The following is a 7186-nucleotide window of genomic DNA, read 5'->3' as shown; positions in this document are numbered from 1 at the left end:
AGGGTGATTCTATATAAACAAACAGAAAATAAAACTCTATCACAAATAAAAGAGACTTGCTGCCAGGTGTCCTCTGTAAATCACTACTGTACACCACCACACCTCTCCTCAGTCTCTTGCACTTCTTCCTTGGCACACACAAGCCTCCTACCAGCACTCTATTGCAGAGCACATAGCTGCCACTAAGGGGAGCTCTTGCCTACTGACACTAACAACTTTCAAAACCACACACCACAAGACAAAAAAAAAAAAAAAGTCGACAGATAAAGTTGTTGAAAGTTTTCCTTAAGTGGTTGCAAAGTATGCTGGGAGTTGTAGTTTGAAGACTAACTTCCCTGCCTGGCTCTTATACGCAGAGAGAGAGAGGAGACTGCAGGTGAGTGTATTTAAGGGTATTGTCTCCCATCATTGATTTATATGTAGGGCTGTGTATTGTATGAAGTGCTTGTCTGCTTCAGCTTAACCCTTTGAGCACTGCCAGGAGTACAGTGTGTGCTTAGGAAGTGTTGGTGCTGTAGTAGCAGGCAGCATTCACCAGCCCAGGAGCTGCACTTCCTTCACAATGTGTCTATTTATTAGGTGATTGTTGTTTCCTTTATTAGGTGAGAGCAGGATGGCTGGCGGATATTGCTACTTATTATATACACTGTACACTTCAGGCTTCTTGTAGCTGAATGTTCATTGCAAAGTTTCCTGTCTGTGTAGCCGGGTGTTCAGCCACCACTAGCCACCATTCATGCCCCAGCTTCTGCTTTTCCTGCTACTTTATATATCCGAGAACTATTATAGTCGCTTGTTGTGTCGTTATTATAAATGTTACAAAACTAAACAAAGCGGGGCAAATGTTATCTATAACATAAACCTAAAAGAAGAAGAAAGTCAGCTCCGAGTATATAGTATTGTGACTGTATAGTGTGTACGCTGCTCTAGCTGTGCGCTGTTGTGTTGCCTATTTAGGCGTTTATTGTAATTGCTGCAGAGAAGTGGGATATGTGGCGAATAAATGGTGCAGGTGACGCGGAAAAAAAAACAAAAACATGACCGTTCGAACCTTTTTTATCTGCATTGTGTAGATGTTTTTTGTGGCTTTTTAGCTTTTTTTTTTTTCAAATAAGTCACGTGATTTGTTGATATATACAAAGATTTCTATTGAAGAATATAAGAAAAAAGAGTAAAAAAAACCTAATGTACACATGCATATTTTAAAGTGTTACTGTTATTTCAAGTAATTTTTTACAGGTCATCAGACGTGTCAAACTGGTTGCACTGGGTGTCACTGCTGAGACCCTTTAGCAATCCTGGGAAACAGTCAGGGGGAGTGCGTGGCAGTGCCTGTCACTCAAATCTCCTGTCAGTCAAATGTGACGACTCCTTCTTCTTTTCATTACTGTCTATGGAGCTATGGAGTGAATGAGTCAGATGTTTTGAAGGCTGGGGGGGCACTGCTGTGTACTACCCCTGGATGCATCTAATGCTGCGTTTACACAAAGCGATAATTCGACCAATCGATCGTTTAACGATTTTGAAGCAACAATTTGGTTTTAATAACGATCAGCGTTCAGACGAATAAATCGTTAGAGAAATTGTTATTGCGATAGTTTTTAAGATCGCTTAAAGAGGATGTACCACCCGGTACATCCTCTTTAACCTGAACCCACAGATTGATCGGCGCCAGCACGGGGAAGCCGGTGCCGCGGTCCGTTTTTCAGACCGCCACCCGGTTTCCGTGCACGGCGCCGTTTGATCCAGCGGTACCGGCCAGTGCTGAAGCACTGGAGGTCGGCCGGGCCGCCCTCAATTCCCTCCCCTGTATGACACGGCTCCATTCATTATAAGCGAGCCGCGTCATACAGGGGAGGGAATTCTCTCCCACTGGGGGCGGCCTGTCCGACCTCCAGTGCTTCAGCACCGGCCGATACCGCTGGATCAAACGGCGCCGTGCACGGAAACCGGGTGGCGGTCTGAAAAACGGACCGCGGCACCGGCTTCCCCGTGTCGGCGCCGATCAATCTGTGGGTTCAGGTTAAAGAGGATGTACCGGGTGGTACATCCTCTTTAAGCCCATCTCACACATAGGGTCAATCTTTGAAAGACTGTTTACACGAAACGATCTGTGAATTTTTAGCGAACGACGATTTGAGAAAATGTTAAAATGCGATCGTTATTGTGAAAATTCGAACGATAATCGTTCCGTGTAAACGCAGCATAAGGAGACCTTATACGTTCAGTAACTTCTGACATGCTTGATGATAGCAATATTACGTTTTTTTGTGTTTTTTTTTAGTTTGTTTGGTGTTTTTTTTAACTGTGGAGGTCTATGGGAGTAAAAACACAACAAACTAGCTGAAACGAAAGCTGTTGTTCTTCTGCTGACCCAAAGAATACCATAGAAAAAAAACACCATAAAAAAAGTATTGACGCATAGTGTTTTCATAACATATGACTGCAGTCTTAATTTGGTAAAAAATATTAATAATATTAATTTAAAAAGAACGGAACGGCCGGTCTCTGAAAAAATCATCCTGGTCGGTACTCCAGTGATGATCTTTAGCGCCACAGACTTCTGACGTGTGCGCATCCGTGCGGGCCCGCATCAGAACTTCCCTCAGCAAACAATGGAGCGTGTGGCTGGAGCCGTTCGCTCCATAGTGTGCACTGACAGGGTTTTCTGCGGCCGCTATTCAATGAATAGTGGCCACAGAAAACTGAAATCCGCTAGGGATTCCCTCAGAAGGCAGAACTACGTGAGTTCCGTGGGAATCACGGTTGTTGTAACAACAGTTATGATTCCAACGGAACTTGGCCAAACAAACATTGAGCCCACATATAAGATGTATGTTGGCAGAGCCATGTGCTTACAGCAGGGATGGGGAACCTTTGGCCCTCCAGCTGTTGCAAAACTATTATTCCCATCATGCCTGGGCAGCCAAAGCTAAAGCTTCGGCTGTCCAGGCATGATGGGAATTGTAGTTTTGAAACAGCTGGAGGGCCGAAGGTTCCCCATCCCTGGCTTAGAGGCTGTAGAGCTCCACCCTACAGATCCGTACAGCTTCCATGTTCTGCTTTTAGGTTCTGCTGGGCATTGTATGTACAGATATATTGATATGCATGAGGCATTCTCTTATCTAAATATCATGGAGGAGATTTATAGTGCTGTCTTACAGTAAGATTGTATTTGTTGCCTATAGCGACCAACCAGAGCTCTGCTTTCATTTCCCATATTGCTCTGGTAAAATGAAAGCAGAGCTGTGATCGGTTGCTATGGGCGACAGAGCGAATGTTAATAACCATACAGTATGTTCACACGCTGCAAAACTGCGACGGATTGATTTATCAAACATGGTGTAAAGTGAAACTGGCTCAGTTGCCCCTAGCAACCAATCAGATTCCACTTTTAATTTTTCCAAAGAGTCTGTGAGGAATGAAAGGTGGAATCTGATTGGTTGCTAGGGGCAACTGAGCCAGTTTCACTTTACACCATGTTTGATAAATCTCCCCCATATTGTATATACACAGAAAATTAGCCTACCTTAAGGTAATGTTCACATGGGCACATGATGTCACTGTGTGAAGCACTTCTGAGCGGCCGTCACATAAGGATGTGATATAGTTTTTAGTTTTACCTCTATTTTTAGCTCTCTTTAGTGTTTCTGATCCTCGCTGCTTTGAGGCCAATGTGGCCATAATGGAAGATATTTGTATATATATCTGTAATACCATTCTGGTGACTTCAGTGCCATCATGCTCTCTCGTGGTTGGGGATCTTTCCACACCTGCTGCACCTTTGTGAACTTTTTCTCAGGAACGTTGTCTTTTGCATGTGTTTACATAGATCATAAGCATATTGGGTAATATAGGAGACATATAAATACTGTGTGTATATATATATATATATATATATATATATATATATATATATATATATATATATATATATATATATATATATATAGAAGGTGATAAAATACATCCGTGTAGCTATAGCCAGAATCTGATTTTATTATTTTTCAAGTTATGATGTAAAGCTCTGTACACGCAGCATTCAAGGTCCTGGCATTTATGTCCCACATATCCAATAGAAGTCAATGGACAATGTATGTTTATAGAGTGCCGTACACCAGAGTCCTCTATTGGAGGCCTAACTTGTGCGTAGTGTGCACAGAGCCGGATATGTATTGGAAGGTAATGCTGGGTTTATACAGAACGATAATTCGCCCAATCGAACGATTAACGATTTTGAAGCAACAATTTGGTTTTTGTAACGATCAGCGTTTAGATGGAGAAAAATCGTTAGAAGATTCGTAAAAAAAACCGTATTGCGATCGTTTTTGAGATCGCTTAAGCCTATCTTTTACATAGGGTGAATCTTTGAAAGACTGTTTACACTAAGCGATCTGCGAATTTTTAGCGAACGACGAACGACGTTTTGAGAACATGTTGAAAGATCAAAATGAACGATTTTTCACTCATTGCTTGATCGTTTGCTGTGTTTACACAGAACGATTATCGCTCAAATGCGATCGTTGTTGCGAAAATTCGAGTGATTATCGTTCCGTGTAAACGCAGCATAAGGAAAGCCAATAACTGGAGCACTGCACAAAGATCAATTCCAGTTCCGATGAAGAAGGCATTCAGTCTCTCGAAATGTGTTGTATTAAGAACCTTTTGAAATTGATCTTCATGTAGCTGATTAGCAGATATGGCCGAGGTATGTCTGGCTTTACAATTCCTTTTGGCTCCATATATCCACAGATAACTGGTCTTTAAGGGGTTGGCCACTTTAAAGTACAATATACAGTACAGTATTAGTAAATGTACTCACAGTATACACTGACAGCAGCTCCCTGTGTGCCTCATAGAGCTAAAATCAGACTTCCCTACTTCGTGCTGCCCTGCTCTGTAGTGATTCTGTCCATGAGATGGCTGACATGGAGGAGCATGTGACCATGCCCCGCCCCGCCACTGAGCCTGTACATTTCTATGGTGGACACTGGGGGGGGGGGGGGGGGCATGGTCGCATGCCCCTCCATGTCGGCCATCTTTTGGACAGACTCACCACAGAGCAGGACAGCACAACCTGGAGGAGTGGAGTCTAAGTGTTCAGACATGAAACGATTGGGAGATAGACTGGGGAGAAGACCGCAGTTGTAGAGCGTCCTCTCTCCACTCGGAATTTAAATAAAAGAGACAGACTTATAATGGGCTCCTATGAAGTTTTTTTTTTTTAACTCAGAGCGGGGAGAGGAAGTGCTGCAGTGTGGTCCTCTCCCAGCTCTATCTCCTGATCGGTACAGGTCTGGACATTCAGACCCGATCAATTAAAACTTATGACATGTCAAAAGTTTTTTATGATGACAGGTACGCTTAAAACCCCCCCCTAATTTTAAGATTTTTTTAGTGGTGTTTTGAACGAGTTTGTAGCCACCTGGTGGATGTGGTTTGAGTTGCATCCTGTTGAGGGTTTTGCTAGCAAGTCATTAGATTTGGTACATTGTATAATTCTCTTTTCTATGAATAAAACGCATAATGAAATAGTTATAGGCCTGCACTTGTAGGCAGGAGCACGGCATGGCTTGTTGGAGCAAGTATTTTCTTTCTCAGATTTTTTTCATGTTAAATCTGAATGTCCTGCAGGAAGTGGTGCATACTTCCCAGTTTTGGCACAGCACTCTATGCTGCCACCTCTGTCCATATCAGAAACTGTCCAGAGTAGGAGAGGTTTTCTATGGGGATTTACTACTGCTCTGGACAGTTCCTGACATTAACAGAGGTGGCAGCAGAGAGCACTGTGTCAGACTGGACAGAATATGCAACTTCCTGCAGGACATGCAGCAGCTAAATAATAAAAGGCTTAAGTTTTTTATTTAATAGAAGTCGTATAACAATTTGTATACCTTTCTGACACTGTTGTAAATAATTATTTTCCCATGAGTACCCCTTTAAGGTGAGTTGGCTTTCTTTTCTTATATACTATATGTGTGGACTGGATCTTTACAGAATTTAAGAGAGTCTCCTTAGGGAAAGAATCCTTTGCTTGCCTCCATGCTTGCCTCCAAACAATACACAGTGAGGCTGGGTTCACACTACGTATATTTCAGTCAGTATTGTGGTCCTCATATGGCAACCAAAACCAGGAGTGGATTAAAAACACAGAAAGGATCTGTTCACACAATGTTGAAATTGAGTGGATGGCCGTCATATAACAGTAAATAACGGCCATTATTTCAATATAACAGAATGGGAAGGCAGCGGGAGTCAAATGCGGAAGGTTTCGGTTCGTTCGAACCTGAACTTCGGCACTGTTCGATCATCTTTATTGTCCAGATGATTGGCAGGAATGATGGGTATTGGCACTCCCACAGACATTGATTGCCTATCCTGTGGGTATGTTCACACAGAGTATATGGCCACATTTAACAAACTTGACTCCTTCTCCTGATATTCCCACTCTTTCCCTCCCTTAGGCACCCGCTTGTTGGTAACGGTAACTTAGACAATGACCTGTCTATCTGTGCAACAATGGGAGGGAAAGAGCAGGAGAAGGAAACATGTTTGCTAAATGATTATTTTTGCAAAAATATTAAACTTAACAAGTCCTACAAGTATAACTATATTAGTTGAGAGGAATACCCCTTTAAGAGGCCCATGTTGAAACACAGATGGGTTTTGCAATGCATTTACACCTCAATGCTCCCAGCGGTGGAATGTCCTCCTACCCTTTTATGACATATAATCAGTAGATGTTTTTGTACAAGTTCATTGAACCTGTGCACTAATTGTGAGATATGTCTCATTGTTTCAGTAAACCTATTTTGCCTTGCTCAAATTTTTTGCCTGATGCACTCGACCAGTTAGCGTATAAGCATTGGACCATTTTCTCTATCCACCTATAGCTTCTATTCTCTCTTTTCCCTCAGTTTTTCTATAGTTACTGTCACTGTGCACTCCGTACTATGAGAATTAATTAGGAACGTTGCTTGTGCTAGAGATGAGCGAACCGGGTTCGGGTTCGAGTCGAACTTGGATAAAGCTCTAAGGTTGTCTGAAAAACATGGATACAGCCAATGACTATATTCATGTTTTCCACATAGCCTTAGGGCCCTATTCCACCGGACGATTATCGTTCAGATTATCGTTAAATCGTTCGAATCTAAACGATAATCGTTCGGTTGAAATGCAGTTAACG

The 7186-nt window shown here is 42.4% G+C and overlaps 1 protein-coding gene across 2 annotated transcripts in view; it reads left to right on the top strand.

Moving 5' to 3' along the window:
* Positions 1-283: 283 nt before the first annotated feature.
* Positions 284-7186, top strand: part of PLA2G4A (phospholipase A2 group IVA) — a 69384-nt gene continuing 62481 nt past the window's right edge. Inside the window, exon 1 of one of the 2 annotated variants that reach the window (XM_069968965.1) lies at positions 284-376. The gene's annotated coding sequence lies outside the window, so the exon portion shown is untranslated. Of the gene's footprint in view, positions 377-3462; positions 3536-7186 lie in introns of those variants that run through there. The other variant, XM_069968966.1, reaches the window with a different exon arrangement.

Source organism: Dendropsophus ebraccatus, chromosome 4 (assembly GCF_027789765.1).
Source record: "Dendropsophus ebraccatus isolate aDenEbr1 chromosome 4, aDenEbr1.pat, whole genome shotgun sequence".
Taxonomy (NCBI): domain Eukaryota; kingdom Metazoa; phylum Chordata; class Amphibia; order Anura; family Hylidae; genus Dendropsophus; species Dendropsophus ebraccatus.
This window is presented reverse-complemented; position numbering and strand designations above follow the sequence as displayed.